The sequence below is a fragment of the Haliotis cracherodii genome, unplaced genomic scaffold, assembly GCF_022045235.1.
Source record: "Haliotis cracherodii isolate W230 unplaced genomic scaffold, xgHalCrac1.p SCAF_32, whole genome shotgun sequence".
NCBI classification, from domain to species: Eukaryota; Metazoa; Mollusca; class Gastropoda; order Lepetellida; family Haliotidae; genus Haliotis; species Haliotis cracherodii.
Window position 1 is genome coordinate 118,572 of NW_027266289.1, and position 17,814 is coordinate 136,385.

Genomic DNA, 17,814 nt, shown 5'->3' on the forward strand with positions numbered 1-17,814 from the left:
TTCGGCATGTGCTTTTGTCACGGTGCCATCTAGTTGACTACGGATGATGAAAGTGACAGGTGACGTCTGCTCTATGACTCTGTAGTATGGCTTCCATTTTGATTGCAATTTACTTTTCCGCTGGTGATGCCTATAGAAAACAGGATCACCAACTTTTATCTCATTCGGCCTACTGGGCCGGTCAGCATATTTTGCCTGCCTTTTCTTTGCTTTCTTCACATGTCTGTGTACAAGGACAAATGACTTGTGTTGTTGCTGCAAGGCAATCTTATGCTCTTCCTCCCCATGATATTTCTTCCTCGGCTTTAGGAGAGTGTCCAAAGGTAGGACTACATCTCTGTTGTATAAGAGGAAAAAGGGCGAGAACTTGGATGACTCACAGACATTGAACCGAATAGCTGCTAGTGTCTGGTTCAGGTGCAAGTCCCATGTAGTTAGGTTGTCATCAAGTTTCTTCGCTAAGACATCATGCAATGTCCTGTGGAAACGCTCAACTCTACCATTAGCCTGAGGGTGATAAAAGGAAGTCGTCACGTGGTGAGTGCCTAATGTTGTAAGGGTTTCTCTCACTACACGATTCACATTCTCTGTCCCATTGTCCGTGACAATCTCTAGTGGGGAGCCATAACGAGGGAATATTTCCTCTATTAACAGATGGGCGATGGTTTCCGCAGTCTTGTCAGGTACTGCAAAAGCCTCAGGCCAACCACTGTAGAGGTCTACAAACCCAACAATATACTTGTTACCTGACAGAGTAGTTGGGTATGGTCCTGACAGATCCATGCTTATCTTTGCAAAGGGATAAGGAGGCACGTCAGTTTCCTGGAGCGGAGGTCTTTGTTTCTGTAGAGACCGGGCTTGACAAGTTACGCACCCAGATATGTACTCATATAGATCTTTGTACATATTCGGCCAGTAGTACTTTGTCTTTAGGGCATCGAAGGTCTTGTCAATCCCCATATGCCCATTCTCGTCATGGTACTGGTTGATTAGTTGGCCTTTTAGTGATACAGGCACATACAGTCTAGTGACTGGCTCATCATCCACATCTGTGATGTAGTATAATAGACCATCTATTACCAGGAATTTCTTAAGACTATAGCGACCCTCCAGTCCTTTCTCCAGTGAGGTTTTTATCCTCTGGATCTCTTCATCCAGGGACTGCTCTGTGGCCATATCTAGATTGGGGTCCTGTGGCCTTATCTCAGCAGGACCCTCGGGTTCCTGAGCTTGACAACGAGCATATGTCTTTGGGTCAAACTTCGACGAGTCTAGCACATTGATCTCTAGACTGTTGTCATTCACGACATGCTCGCTCTCCTCATTGTTTGGTTGAGGGGCATTCCCATCGGATGGGACTCTGGATAGCAGATCCGCACAGGTATTCTCTGTACCTGCAATGTACTGTACTTGACAGTTATATCCTGCTATTCCCAGGGCCCATAGCTGTACCTTTTTATTTTGCATTGGAGACTCCAATAGGTACTTTAATGGTTTGTGATCGGTTTTAATCACAAATTCCGCATTATGCAAATAATGGTCTAGTTTCTGTAGGCCAAAGTGTATCGCATATGCCTCCTTCTCTATCGTTGCCCAGCGTGTCTGGGTGTCACTCAGCTTGTGTGACAGAAAATGAATAGGCTTTTCGGTTCCGTCATCACTTACTTGGGCTAGACAAGCACCAATACAGCTGTCACTTGCATCCGTATACAGGATGTAGGGTCTGTTTGGATCGGGATACGTCAGCAGTGGTATCACCGTCAGACTCTGTTTCAGGAACTCGAAAGCTCGTTCGCATTCCTCTGTCCAGGAAAATCTGGCATATTTCTTTGTTAACCGAACGATAGGTTCGGCAATCTTTGAGAAATTGGGAATGAAACGACGATAGTAATTGCACATACCAATGAAGCTTCTGACCTCTTTGACGGTTGTCGGGGCTCCCATTGACCGTATGGCTTCTACTTTCTGTTCCTCAGGCTTGATCCCATCTTGGTTGATCACGAATCCCAAGTAGTTTGTCTCTGATTGAGCAAAACTGCACTTGGAGAGTTTGAGCTTGAGGGAATGCCTTCTTATACGTTCAAACACGGCTTGAATATGAGACATATGGTCATCTAGCGTTTTTGAGAAGATCAAGATATCATCTAAGTACGCTATAGCAAATGCCTCTAGGTCTTGTAGAACCTCATTCATGAGTTCCATGAAGATTGATGGAGCATTACAGAGACCAAATGGCATGACCGAGAATTCAAACAGGCCTCGGTGGCATGCGAATGCTGTTTTCTCCTTATCCTTCTCGTCCATCAAAATCTGCCAATACCCCGACTTCAAATCCAGAGTGGTGAAGTATTTAGAATCCCCTAATTGTGTTAATATGTCATCAATCAGCGGGAGAGGCGTGGAGATTGGCCTTGTGATTTTGTTGAGCGATCTGAAGTCGACACAGAAGCGTTTGCTTCCATCTTTCTTGTCAACTACAACAATAGGGAAACTCCATGGGGACCTTGATCTATTAATGATCTTGGCATCAAGCATGTCATTGATTGCCTTATCTACCACTTTTCTCTTGTTGAGTGGCGTCCGATATGGCCTTAGCTTGATAGGTGGGTGGTCACCTGTGTCAATCTTCATCTGGACCGTATTAGTATGGCCTAGGTCCAAGTCACTTGTGGCAAAAAGGTCTCTGTGCTTATCTACTAAATCCTGTATCCTCCCTTGATGCTCCAGGGGAGTGTCAACATCCTGTGATGTCTCATCAGGAGGTGATGTGGGCAAGTTTCCTAGCTGGTCGGCTAGTGTCACTAAGTTTGCCTCAGGCACATTGTCTAGCTTCCCCACTACACACCCCCTCCTTAGCCTAAACGTTTTGTTGGTCGTGTTTACTAGCATGATGGGTAGGTTCCCCTTCTTGTTCATTTTCGCCAATGAATTAGTAACCATTAGTCCCGTTTCACTAGACAAATAGCCAGTGTCTATTGCTGACACTTGGTAAAGGGCAGTGTCTGAAAAATATGGTCCTTGCTTAACCTTTGCCCTGCACAGGCTCCTACTTTGGGGTTTCAATATTGTGTCCCCTGCCAGACGAACAATGGAGGCAATGTGCAGGTCTTCCTCTAACGGTACATAAGTTTTTCCTATCCTTAAGCTACCAAGGTCATAATATAGTCTGACACCATTTTGTTTTAGCCAATCCCTGCCTAAAATAATATTCCTATTCATGTTTCCTACCACATAGAATTGATGAGATAAGGTTACTCCTCTCATCTTAAATGTCAGGTTTACAAAGCCATCTACTTCCAAATTGTTCCCATTTACAGATTGCAGCGAAACCTTCTTCTTACCTAATTCATGGAGCCCTCTTAATTCCCGGAAAACCCTTCTATGAATAATAGACACTTCTGCTCCTGAATCAATTAAGCACCTAAATTGTTGTTTCCCTATCCTTAGTGTACACGAGCTCGGGCTTCCAGCCAAATTAATGCTATATTTTGTCTCTTCCTCCTCCTTCCCATTGGTTTCGTCATGAGAAGGAGTGTTTAGTTTAAACCTTGGTTCCCTGTTCCCCTACGTGCCCCATAGCCTGCCCCATTACTCCTAGCTCTACTCGGGCAATCCCGTTTGAAATGTCCCGGCTGGTTACATACCCAGCACAGTAATGCCGGTGGGTTGTTGGAAGGCCCACCTTGATGATTCATGATGGCGTTTATGCCAGGCCTATCATTCACTCTGTGTCTGTCGCCTGCCCTACAGTCTCTCGCCCTGTGGCCTACTTTCTGGCACTTAAAACATTTGGCCTTAGGCCGGAAATGGTCGACCTCCATGGGCTCTTCCCCACGTTGGTCATCTAGCACCTGTCTACTTTTCCCTATTCTTAGGTTAAATCTAGCTCTTAGATTTTGTTCGTGCGTCGCGCACGTTACAGCTGTCGCTAGGTTAGGTGGATTTTCTCTCATGACTTTCATTTTTAAATAATCATGGGCCAACCCATCTATGAAGAATCCTACTAATTGGCGTTCTATTGCTGCACCATTTCCTTCCCTACCTAACCCGGCATAGGCTTCTTCAGCCAGGTTCAGCAGCCGTTCTGCAAACAGCTGCACACTTTCATTATACTTTTGTTTCACAGCCCTCAACAACATGAATGCATGTTGGGGGTCCGTTATCTCTGCAAACCTTTTAGTTAGTTCATGTTTTAATTCCTGCCATGTTGCCTGGTCATGATCCTGCAGGTACCTATGAATGAAGTCGCTAACCGCCCCTGAACTTGACTGGTAGGCTACCAGCTTCACTCTTTCTCTATCCGCATTAATGAGTAGTGCATATTTTTCAATGCTCTTAATCCACTCCTTAAATTTTGTGGGCTCCCCCTCAAATGTTTTAATAACCTGCGCTATTCCCTGCGCACCTAGGGTAGTTGATAGATTGGTTAACTGTCCTGAAATCTGTCCCGCTATTCCTGACAAGAATTCACCTAGTTCCTGGCTAGCCATTACGAGGATTAAAATGAGGAGAAGTCTGAGCTACTTACCAACTAGGATCTGGACGTCAGTCTCCACTCGTCTCAGGCTGTTCCTATTTGAGAGGGATCCTGGTCTCGGCACCAAAGAAGAACCCACGCCCGTGCTATATGTAGCACAACAGAAGAGTCGTTCAGGGTTATAACGGTTTTCTTTAATAACTGTTAACAAATACTTTACAGTACAATACGTTTTTCACCAGGGCGAACGTGGCAGAGACTTGTGAGAAGAGACTGTGGTGATTGTTCAGGCACGACCAGACGCGACAAGAGCTTGTCCCTATGTTATTGTTCTGGTGGGAGCTAGGTTGACTGGTGGTTGTTAGTCGTGGCGGCTGTTAGAGACCTGGGGCTGCTCTCCGGGACTGCTCTGTCGATCTGGTCTTGGTTGGTGTTGCTGGTTCTGTGCCTTCTTGCTTTTCTCTGCGTCCCTCTGCGTCTCTCTGCGTCTCTCTGCGTCTTCACTGACGGACCGGCTTATATGTGGATAGCCTGGCTGGCTGAACGTGACCCAACACGCGCTTGCACCACGATTTCGTCAGCCTGAATCACGATTCATCAGTCAGCCGACGACAATTGTCGGTCAGTACATGACAGTTCGGTCACAAAACAGGTCAGTCCTTGATATATCCCCTGATGTGTGGAGGATGTCCCTCCACATTAACACAGTTCCTGACCACTAGATTACTGGAGAATCAAAGCACCACTTTGTCTAACACGGTCGTCAATCAGCCGGAGGCAATTTGTCAGCCAGTAACTGTCTCATCTTGACCATTAGATCACCTGGACAGGAAAACTCTCCAGTATAGCCGGCGGCAACATACAGCCTCTGCCCACACTGAATAGTGTTACAATTTGTTGTGTTTGGAACTTCGCATGCTCAGGTAAGAAAATTGTTAACTGAGTGTAAATAGATATGATGTGTCATTGGTATGTAAGCACCCCACCTCGTGATATGTTCATGCATGTCGTCATATGTTTCTGTGTTAGTTTTACGCCATAAGTTTGTAATTAATCGTGAAAAAAACACAAAAACCTGTTTGTTTACATCTCGCTGCACTCGGTGACGTCAGACCGAGACGAGGTTCGCCCAGCTGACGTGGCGCCAAATGTACAATGACAGTGACGTCACACTGTCGATGACGTCACGGCATTCCGGCTTAGGTCTCAACACCAAAGCTGCCTGCTGTTTTCTCTGCTAAATAAGATATCAGTAATTCACAGAGCGGCACAATGCTGGCTTCGCGACATATGCAAGTACAGCACAGGCCTCATGTGGGCGATATAGATTAACAAATGGAGATGTGTTGCATATTATTGCTGCTGAAATTTAAAAAGAAATATTTCTGATTGGCGAGATATTTATTTTCTCTCTCCCATTTCACCATTTCAATCAAGCTACTTCCCAGCGGGTGACACCTTCTTTACACTCTCGGCTCACGACTGACCAGATTTCCCAAATGAATTCAGAGCTATAGATAGGGTTTGGGTTATTTGTTGTTTTTTACCCAGGGGCAGGATGCCAGAGGGATATATATGTCCCTCTTCTTCAAACCTCACTTTGAAGTCGAATAAAATTCAAAATACATCAGACACGCAGATACACGTCACAATTTTATATACTGTGAACTTTCCGCCATATTAGATAGTGTTTACAAAATCACGTTTCGCATGTAGCCTACCGGTAATGAGACACCTGTAACATTACGCGTATTTCAAATTTAGCTGTGATACATACATCCTTGAATTCCTCATACATTTTAGAATCAAATGACACATCACCAATACAAAGTGCCGAGATCAAATCAAGCAAAATAAGTTAGGTGTGAAAACAACGCTGTGCTCGAAAAACTGCACTTGTTTGAAATGTAAACAAAGCTAAATACGTATTTTACAGTGCAGCATTTTCCCCTTTTTTAGCTATCCATTCGTCTATTCCTTCAGAATATGCATGAGAAGAGAATTATAGGAAGAATTAGGGAATTAAAAATAGATACATTGCTATGATTTGATATTTTTCAACAGAAATTACTTGGGAGTGTCAAAGTCAATATTATAAGTTCATATTAATAACTTCCATGAATAGCCGTTTCATTTTATTTTAAAACTTAAACTGAATATATTACTTTAACCAAATGGATATTTTGCGTTAAAATATACGCACACATTTCCAGGAGAATTGTCTTGGTCTTGGAATAGTTTTTTTAGGTCGTTTGATAAACACAACAGTGATATCTAACGCTTCGCAGGTTCGCGTTGTCACAAACGATTTACGAATTATTCCTCTCGTTTTGTATTATACAATCAAAATGTTCATCTTTTTCTAAATATTGTGATCACAGGATATTAAACTAATTACTTTATTTCTCCAAGAATTGTAAAAAGTGATTAGGGGAGGTAAATATATATTAATCAAAATACCAGTGTCGTCTTTCTCCGACGCTGTCAAAGATATAAAACCAGCCATGACATCAAATAGAACGGTGTCATGTTTTTAGTATTTTATTACATTTGATCACAAGGCTAGTACTCCATTAATAATGGTGCAACATAAGCCAAATTACACTAGAGCAGTCAGAAGAATGTTGTGATCTAAGGATTATTCTACCATGACATTGATGAATGCTTGATTCTGATTGGTTAAAAAGAGGTTTCCTTTTTGCTACGGAAACCCCTTTCAAATATAGTAAGCCTTTTCACAAAAAAAACGTGCGTATGAATACATAGATAGCCTACATATCGATTCACAGAAAATGGCTGCCGATCGATCACCCCCATATGAACTGTAAAACATATCTATATTTCCTCTAATACACGCTGGGTCTCTAATACCAGACTGGTCTCTAATACACGCCGAGTCAAGGGCTCTCGCGAAATTAATAGACGGCGTATAGTGTCAAACAGAGGAAATACGGTACCCAGCAGGCACGCAACGTTGGATCAACGTTTAAAATTGGTTGCGTTTAGGTTGTGACGTTGATCAACCAAAACGCAACGTTGTATCAACGTTAAATCTTAAACGTTGAGCCATGGTTGTGATACTGACGTCACAACAACGTTGAATTTAAGACGTACGTACATCATTTCAATTTGACGTACGCCTATTCGAAAATCGACAAATCACCATACTTTTCCACTCCGTTTCACCTGTTTAAACACTGCGTTGAAACCCAAGCATGATCAGTTAGGCTGCCTATTCAAATTTGAACAAGCCAGGTATATTAAATTATATATGTGTATTTTTATATATAAACGTGCACATATGTAAAGAAATTCACAAAATAATTACACAACACGGATGATTCCCCGACGTGTTTCAGTGTTATCTTCAGGGAGAAGTTGAAAAAAAAAAGTTGAAAAGGGTTTAACCTGAAAAATAAATATCTTGACGCGTGGACTTGAACTCGGTACTTGCAGCTGATGATAGTTGGATATTTAGCATCAGCGAGGACAGGAAGTGGATTTGCGACTGCGCAGAAAATTCAAAACTTGGCGGATACTCGATCGAGAAGGTAAGTTCAAGTAACATTTGACATTCTTTGCATGTTTGTTTCCATTCTTATGTTGAAAATGAGTTGTAGTTCAATAGTCATTTAGTTATGACACGTAGATCCGTAAAGTTGCATTTTCGCACACACCTTTGACGAACAGATTATAAATAGCCCATCCAATCGGTCCATTGATAGGCTGGGCAGGCTGTGTAAGTGGGCTATGACATGACTCAGTCGGCACGCGCGAATATATGAATTGACTTTTACTGACGTGTAGTTAATTGTTTTTATATCCGTATATGTTTGAGTTAAGTTACGGAAAAATACCAGATCTACATGGGCCTAGTTGTTGAAATGTGGACCCGATGCACGGAGCGGGTGTAGCCATGTTGATCGAGGTTGCCGCGCGCCATTATCGAATTTCTGTGTTACGGTATTTCAGTGTAAATCTTCAATCAGTATGTTGCATGAAGTAGATTTTCAATGTTTAATGCCTTGCTTTGAATGCAATATACCGGACACCTACCATTTTTCGGTAAGGTAAGTGCACGAGCTCATTCCTTACTAATGGTTTCCAATTTTTGTCAGACGCCATTTTTTGTGGCCTCGCTAAAATGACATGGGTTTCGCGCCATTTGTGCACGAGCTCATTCCTCAGTGACGGTTTCTAAGTTCGTTAGACGACATTTATTTCGCCTTGCTAAATTAACAGGGGGCCCAACACACAACGGCTTGAATTAACTTCTTTCGTAAGTAAATGTTTAAATAGTATTACCAATGTACATACAAAATACAACGTGTCTGTTGAAATGTCACTCCGACGGATGTCACTAATGAGGTCGGTGCACGCCATCATTTACCTTCTATTTTTGGGTACTTTTTCTGTGTTGATGTCCAAATTTCGACTTCATGAATCGCTTTGATGTTCAATTTCAAAGTTAAATCATATAAAACCATAGAAATGCAAGCGGGGTAATATTTCTGCTTATTTTGACCTTTATCGCCCTATTTTTTCAAGTATTGATGCTGTCACGTGCCGCTTCGTTAGTAGCATCGAGCAAACATGGCGGATAGGTGTCCGGGGTGTAATGCACGTGTAACGTCAAATTAATAACTTGCCATCTCTACAAGAAGAAATATATGAAACTGTTCCATTAGACATTATGAATTATTACAGTGCCAATACTTAGGTCTTAATAAATTGGGTGGGTTGTCAGATTTGGTTGATTGGCTGTCAATGGTGTTTCAGTTTGTTGGCAAAAAAAGATAAATTATTTACATTCCAACAGAAGTAAAGATATAATTTACCAATAGGTATTATCATTTCCAGTTTGTTCTGTTAGCACCTTAAATGTGATTTGTTTTTGTTTTAATTAAGTTGCTTGATTGTTTAATTATACCTTTTCAGAAATGTTGTCAAGGCAACTTTGATGTTAAAACCATGCGCCTACAGACATACTTGCTCAGATTAACTTATCATAATTAGGGTATTTATGGCTTTGCAATTTGCTTTAAATATTGTGCCACTTTCTGAGTTACACTAAAGGAAACTATACCTGTTACATTCTATGTCTACAACAAACTATCTTTTATTGTTATGTATATATTTCTTTTTCACAGAATTCCAGAGAAGGGTTCTCTATCTTTTGACGGAAATTAGGAACCTAATGAAACAGAATCAAGACTCAGTGGCAGACACAGTATCAGTAAGCTCTATTGAGCAACTCAATACACTGGATTAGTTGGATACTCTCGAGGGGAGACTGAGAGAGGATGAATATCAGGCCAGCTTGGTAAGTCAAGTTGAAGTTATGGTACTGTTATTACATTGTAAGATTAGAATATTGTTTGTTATGAATTGCTTGGAAACAAAAGTAAACAGTAACATGCCATAAGTTTTGGTTGAATTAATATACTTATATAATGATTTTCATACCACATATAAAGTTCAAATGTTCTTTTTACAGAAAATTACTTAAGAAGGATTGGTGGGGCGAATGCCGATGACCACGTGGAAAAGGCTATGCTAAGGTAAAATAGAATGAAATTGGTGAAAGGTTACAGTAGCTCAGTAGGTAGAACTCAGGTCCATGGATCCATATAGACTGGTACAAGTAGTGGTAGGGATCATGTTTTTTTAGTTTTGAAAATGTGGTAAGGTATATACTTTTATTGCCTCATTGTAAGATAAGTGGAATGTTTATAATAAGGAAGTGGTGTTAATCCACACACAAATCATTAATCAGTTGGTCAATGATTATATATGTACATCAAGAACATCGATCCATACTTTGAATTTGCATCCTCAGATATGTTACTGGATATTTTTCAGAATGATGACAAACTCGCCCATGTCCAAAATGAACATGAAGGGGAAGAAAACCAAGACTGCGTTTCATGAAATACTTTGTGTGTGTTGATTAAAGGTAAAAAGTAATTATAATAATATTTTTTATATAGAGATATGAGAGAAATTAAACCATCACTCATATAAAGCGATCTGTATACATAACACCTTTTGTTCAAACTAAAATCATATCTTTGTGTTTGCTACCACTACACACATATATATATAGATCTGAGGATACTGTGTACACATGAAATGAAATCTAAAAGGAAATGTATCTGTGATACTATTTCATTCAGTGAGTAAGCTTAGGGGATATTCATAATTAAGATTCTTTTATATATAATAACACAATATCTGTCGTTTTAGTTTTAATGTTATACACACAAGTTTTGAATAACTTAATAAAAGTATTAAATTGCATGTTAATATTATTTCAGATTCAGTCCTCCTGACCTTTCCAAAGACAATGGAAACGGAACTTCAGGACATGATCAGTCGATTTCTTAAATATGCCCCTGGCAGAACGTGGGGGAGATGGAAGGCCTAAGCACTAGGACCTCTTTGCCACCCAGAATAAAGAAGAGCTTATGTTGTATATATTTGAAATTAAGTTGGTTTTTTTTAATTATCTTTGAATACAATTTTTGAAAACAATGTATCTTTGTTGTTCATTCATCATCAGCATCAGATATAAGTATTTAACAATGTCATTCAAAGAATAGGCACGTGAAGATCGGGGGTAGAATAGGCCTTCAGCAACCCATGCTTGTCATAAAGGGCGACTGCGCTTGTAAAAGGCGACTAACGGGATCGGGTGGTCAGGCTCGCTGACTAAGTTGATGCATGTCATCGGTCCGAACTGCGTGGATCGATGCTTATGTTGTCAATCACTGGATTGTCTGTTCCAGATTCGATTATTTACAAACCGCCATCATATAGCTGGAAACCCAAACCATTCAAAGGAAGGGAATTACACAATGGGCAGCTGGTGAGTTATCACTGCTGAGGCCATGTCATACCAATCAGTGACCTTGGCTTTGATATTGAGTGGCATTTCTGGTTAGGGGTCAGCAGTCGTATTAATTTCCAGATTTACAGTATTAGTTTTTTTCCACACTTCTTTGAGGTTAGTGAAATTGGTTAACACCCTAATTAAGCTAGCTATAGCTCAGCTTATTAATTGTTTAACTAAAACATAATGGTTCGTTTTTTGGTGTGTATTATGACCGTCTAGAATATTTAACTGATCTCAAATATCAGGGAGGCCACCACTTCTTGAGCTGATGCTGTACTGAAAAAACCCCACTTTTTCAAGGTTTACAAGGGGTCCTCTGATACATCAACGTTGATGCAACGTTGAAGCTACGTTGAAATGACGTTGACATCTGACGTTGAAACAACGTTGAAGTGTCAACGTCAGTTCAATTTTCATATGAAACCAATTTGCAACGTTGTTTCAACGTTGAAGAGTGACGTTGTTTCAACGTTGTTTCAACGTTGTAATGCCTGCTGGGTAGTTTGATATCGAATGTTTCGGGCGTTCTGGGCCGCAACCCTGACTGCTTCGATGATGACATTAAAAGATTTAACGAAGGCATATCTTTTGCATACAAATGAAATGTTTATGAAACTGTTAGATCTACAGAAATGTTCTATGGTGACCAGAATCGGAACAATTTAAGCTATTTCCTCATTGAAACAACCGACAATGAAAGTGAAAAATAACATTATAAAAATTGTTTGAAAAATACAACATTACATCAGCAGGGACAGTTAGTCAACGTGTTAATGTTGAACAGCATCACACTGTGCATCAGTACTGGGTTGGCTTCTGGTTTCCTCCGTTACTGTTAACAATTTCTTTGGCAGCCATAACTGAGAGTGCAGTGCAGATGGTACAGTGACAACCGGTACACGTTAGGACGGTTCTCATTTCAGGGTGGGGAGGTATTATTCAAAGATTCACACATTCAAAATAAGTGAAAGAGTGATATCTAATTAAAAAAAATAGAAAATAATAATTGTTCATTTTTTAATTTTTTGGTAACTTTTTCTGAAACCCACGAACAGGTAATTTCATATTGAAACAACCGACAATGAAAGTGAAATATAACATAATAAAATATGTTTGAAGACATTTTATTCATGACAACATGGTGTTTACAAACCTTTTTCTGATCGATATCCATTACCAACTCCGTCAACCACCACCTTTGGAATTTGGCAGGAGGGGATTTGAAAGTGCATCAGAACACTCCCTTTCGAAAGTCCACGATAACTATGTCCCAACTGAAGTGACAGCTTATTAAACTTGATGAAATTCATTATAAAAATTATACACGACCTACTATTTCTGGACCACAAATGTTTAAGTTCTGTCACTATTTGGCTTTGGATCCGTGAAATCTTGAAATTGACAGGCCACACCATGCAGATTCCTCGTTTCAAAATATCCGGCTCGTCTGCAGCCTTAACAGTGGCTGTTCAGTCATACTCAGTTCCATTAGTAAGCATATGGATGTACCAGCAGGCTCGATCAATCCCAGTAAATCTACAGGTAAATGTTGAACCACATCATAGATCGGGGTTGTCATCTTGCTTCTTTTAACTAGATCAAGTTAATGTAAACACATGATTGTCAGCCATTGACAGCTGTGAGGTGTGAGTAACCGTGATTTAGGTCAAGTTCTGCCACATCCAAGTTCGGGGTAGAGAGGCATTTACTTTGATGTTATTCTTGTTTACTGGGGGTAATTGCTATCTACCTAATAACTCTTAGACATGTTAAATGTATATGGGAATGTTTATTCATAAAGTTTGCTGTAGAAATATATTCGTTTAGCATTTTAAAACCTTTTTCTATTACCCGTCACCCCTACAATAGAAATGATGGCATGTTCGATTTCCAAGAAACGACCTCTCTCACAAATTTCCGAGAAACGACAGCCAAGTCCACAGTGTTCAACAGTGTGCAACAGTTTGATAGAAATTAAAACATCTTTCTTTGGATTAAGTTAGGAGTGTTATTTGTCAACTTCGTTTGAAAAACTATGTGTTTTGAACACTTATTATGAACTACTCACGACTTTGATGTTTTTTAATCTTGAACTTTAGTAATATTTATTACATATACAACTACCTGTGACCACTTTTCGGAATGTTCTAAGATCGCGGACCTGTGCACCGGTGTTATTGCGCGTTGCAAGAGAGCGCCGTTTTCAAAGCGTAGTTGCAGTCATGGTAGAATGGAGATAAACTTACTGTGTTTTAGGTTTATCTCCTAAATTTACAGGTTACATAGGGCCATTCATTTCGCTATTACTTCTTTTTTTATTAAATAAGTTTCATCATTTCTTACGGTAATATAAGGGAGTATACAGTTTCAATATCGATATTTGTGTTGGAATAGTTTGGTTACTCGTGAACAAAATACCACGAAAATATACTTACCCACATCTAATGCTCACCATGTGACCTGAGTTTAAATAAACTGGAACTAAGCATAGGTGAGTTATGCCCCCTTTTCTTTTTTCGTGTGTAACCTCTCTGTCGCCTTTTGACGTCATAGAGAAAAATCAGTTTTCGTCATTTACGGCAGGCTATTTTTTGCATTAAATGTATGGCAGACAGACAGACAGACAGACAGACACACAGACAATTTATTCAATAAAATCCACTGGCCCAAAATACATACATATGCAGGAATACATAAAGCCTGCGCAAAATGATATTTACATTATTTACATTTTTTTTATTATTATTCTTATAAATTCGCAGTGGATTATTTACTATTTACCCTAAGTTGATGAGCTTTGGTTAAGAAAAATAGATATTTTATATAAGGTATCATATGCATCTGAGGAAATAATAGAGATACAGTTACGGTATGTAATATATTTATCTAAACGTGCATTACCGGAGCTGTAGGATTCACAAATTATTAATAAGTCTTTCTTCATATAGTTAGGCATGGTATCTTCCAGTATTTACTGCTATTGGAAAGTTACTTAAAATCCTTTTTAAGTGAGATGGAAGTGGTGAATTTAAGTAATATTCAACATTTAGTAGCGATTTAAAATGTTTATAGGAATGAGTCAGATAAACTGTACACATTTACATTCCAGGTTTGCTGCAAGTTATCAAATAGTCTCTGTTTAAACATGGAAATAAAAACAATCTTATCCCCAACTTATTGTGCTATCCATGCATATCCAAATCCAAATCTGAATAAAATAGTTTTAATGTGTGTGGCCCAGGTGGTGCGACCTGAATCATCCAGAACAGCTAGCATCTTGTAACACTGATATATGGTAGTCTCTCCAGGCCCAGGTGGTCCAGGTGGTGGGACCTGAATCATCCAGAACAGCTAGCATCTTGTAACACTGATATATGGTAGTCTCTCCGGGCCCAGGTGGTCCAGGTGGTGCGACCTGAATCATCCAGAACAGCTAGCATCTTGTAACACTGATATATGGTAGTCTCTCCGGGCCCAGGTGGTCCAGGTGGTGGGACCTGAATCATCCAGAACAGCTAGCATCTTGTAACACTGATATATGGTAGTCTCTCCGGGTCCAGGTGGTCCAGGTGGTCCAGGTGGTGCGACCTGAATCATCCAGAACAGCTAGCATCTTGTAACACTGATATATGGTAGTCTCTCCGGGCCCAGGTGGTCCAGGTGGTGGGACCTGAATCATCCAGAACAGCTAGCATCTTGTAACACTGATATATGGTAGTCTCTCCGGGCCCAGGTGGTCCAGGTGGTGGGACCTGAATCATCCAGAACAGCTAGCATCTTGTAACACTGATATATGGTAGTCTCTCCGGGCCCAGGTGGTCCAGGTGGTGGGACCTGAATCATCCAGAACAGCTAGCATCTTGTAACACTGATATATGGTAGTCTCTCTGAGCCCAGGTGGTCCAGGTGGTGCGACCTGAATCATCCAGAACAGCTAGCATCTTGTAACACTGATATATGGTAGTCTCTCCGGGCCCAGGTGGTCCAGGTGGTGGGACCTGAATCATCCAGAACAGCTAGCATCTTGTAACACTGATATATGGTAGTCTCTCCGGGCCCAGGTGGTCCAGGTGGTGGGACCTGAATCATCCAGAACAGCTAGCATCTTGTAACACTGATATATGGTAGTCTCTCCGGGCCCAGGTGGTCCAGGTGGTGCGACCTGAATCATCCAGAACAGCTAGCATCTTGTAACACTGATATATGGTAGTCTTTCCGGGCCCAGGTCGTCCAGGTGGTGGGACCTGAATCATCCAGAACAGCTAGCATCTTGCAACACTGATATATGGTAGTCTCTCCGGGCCCAGGTGGTCCAGGTGGTGCGACCTGAATCATCCAGAACAGCTAGCATCTTGTAACACTGATATATGGTAGTCTCTCCGGGCCAAGGTGGTCCAGGTGGTCCAGGTGGTGCGACCTGAATCATCCAGAACAGCTAGCATCTTGTAACACTGATATATGGTAGTCTCTCCGGGCCCAGGTGGTCCAGGTGGTCCAGGTGCTGCGACCTGAATCATCCAGAACAGCTAGCATCTTGTAACACTGATATATGGTAGTCTCTCCGGGCCCAGGTGGTCCAGGTGGTCCAGGTGCTGCGACCTGAATCATCCAGAACAGCTAGCATCTTGTAACACTGATATATGGTAGTCTCTCCGGGCCCAGGTGGTCCAGGTGGTGCAACCTGAATCATCCAGAACAGCTAGCATCTTGTAACACTGATATATGGTAGTCTCTCCGGGCCCAGGTGGTCCAGGTGCTGCGACCTGAATCATCCAGAACAGCTAGCATCTTGTAACACTGATATATGGTAGTCTCTCCGGGCCCAGGTGGTCCAGGTGGTGGGACCTGATTCATCCAGAACAGGTAGCATCTTGTAACACTGATATATGGTAGTCTCTCCGGGCCCAGGTGGTCCAGGTGGTGGGACCTGAATCATCCAGAACAGCTAGCATCTTGTAACACTGATATATGGTAGTCTCTCCGGGCCCAGGTGGTCCAGGTGGTGCGACCTGAATCATCCAGAACAGCTAGCATCTTGTAACACTGATATATGGTAGTCTCCCCGGGCCCAGGTGGTCCAGGTGGTGCGACCTGAATCATCCAGAACAGCTAGCATCTTGTAACACTGATATATGGTAGTCTCTCTGGGCCCAGGTGGTCCAGGTGGTGGGACCTGAATCATCCAGAACAGCTAGCATCTTGTAACACTGATATATGGTAGTCTCTCCAGGCCCAGGTGGTCCAGGTGGTGCGACCTGAATCATCCAGAACAGCTAGCATATTGTAACACTGATATATGGTAGTCTCTCCGGGCCCAGGTGGTCCAGGTGGTGCGACCTGAATCATCCAGAACAGCTAGCATCTTGTAACACTGATATATGGTAGTCTCTCCGGGCCCAGGTGGTCCAGGTGCTGCGACCTGAATCATCCAGAACAGCTAGCATCTTGTAACACTGATATATGGTAGTCTCTCCGGGCCCAGGTGGTCCAGGTGGTGGGACCTGATTCATCCAGAACAGGTAGCATCTTGTAACACTGATATATGGTAGTCTCTCCGGGCCCAGGTGGTCCAGGTGGTGGGACCTGAATCATCCAGAACAGCTAGCATCTTGTAACACTGATATATGGTAGTCTCTCCGGGCCCAGGTGGTCCAGGTGGTGCGACCTGAATCATCCAGAACAGCTAGCATCTTGTAACACTGATATATGGTAGTCTCTCCGGGCCCAGGTGGTCCAGGTGGTGCGACCTGAATCATCCAGAACAGCTAGCATCTTGTAACACTGATATATGGTAGTCTCTCCGGGCTCAGTTGTATCAGCCTGCACCAGTACTTCACAGCTCTTGTCATATATGTAAGCTGTAAAGGAGCTCTACCACACTCACCTAGCACCATCACATTACATGTATTTCTTGACACTTTAAGAACTGATTTGCACACCTTAACTTGAATATCCTCAATGATTTTGCTGTAATTGACTTCCCAGATTTCAGAGCCATAGCACAGGATAGGAGTTACGATACTATCAAAAATTTTGAATAAATCTTTGCATGGAATATCTGCAAGTTTCTTCTGATATCTATTTATGGCAAACACAGCTTTTGAACTCTGAGCAGCTAAACATGTTTGAGCCTGGGTCCACACAAGTTTGGGGATACATAATTCCTAAATATCTGTAAAATGGAACAACATCAATGCTTTCACCATAAAATGACACAACTTTCACAACTTCTTAGGGGACCACATGTCTAAATACCATTACTTTTGTCTTCTTCAGAATGACTTTCATACCAGTTTGTAAACAGAATAAGTGTAGAGCATCAATTTTCTTTTGTAGTTGAACTGCTGAATATGATACAGATGAAACATCATCTGCAAACATTATTGCAGAAACATTTTTAAAATCTTGTAATATAAAAACACTCTCTCCTCCGCAGTCTTCA

General features: G+C 41.5%; 1 long non-coding RNA gene across 1 annotated transcript; it reads left to right on the top strand.

Moving 5' to 3' along the window:
- Positions 1 to 9,639: 9,639 nt before the first annotated feature.
- Positions 9,640 to 10,400, top strand: LOC139477177 (uncharacterized). Its single transcript, XR_011654145.1, has 3 exons — positions 9,640 to 9,800; positions 9,975 to 10,038; positions 10,340 to 10,400. It is a non-coding gene; the product is annotated as an uncharacterized lncRNA (long non-coding RNA).
- The last annotated feature ends 7,414 nt before the right edge of the window (positions 10,401 to 17,814 follow it).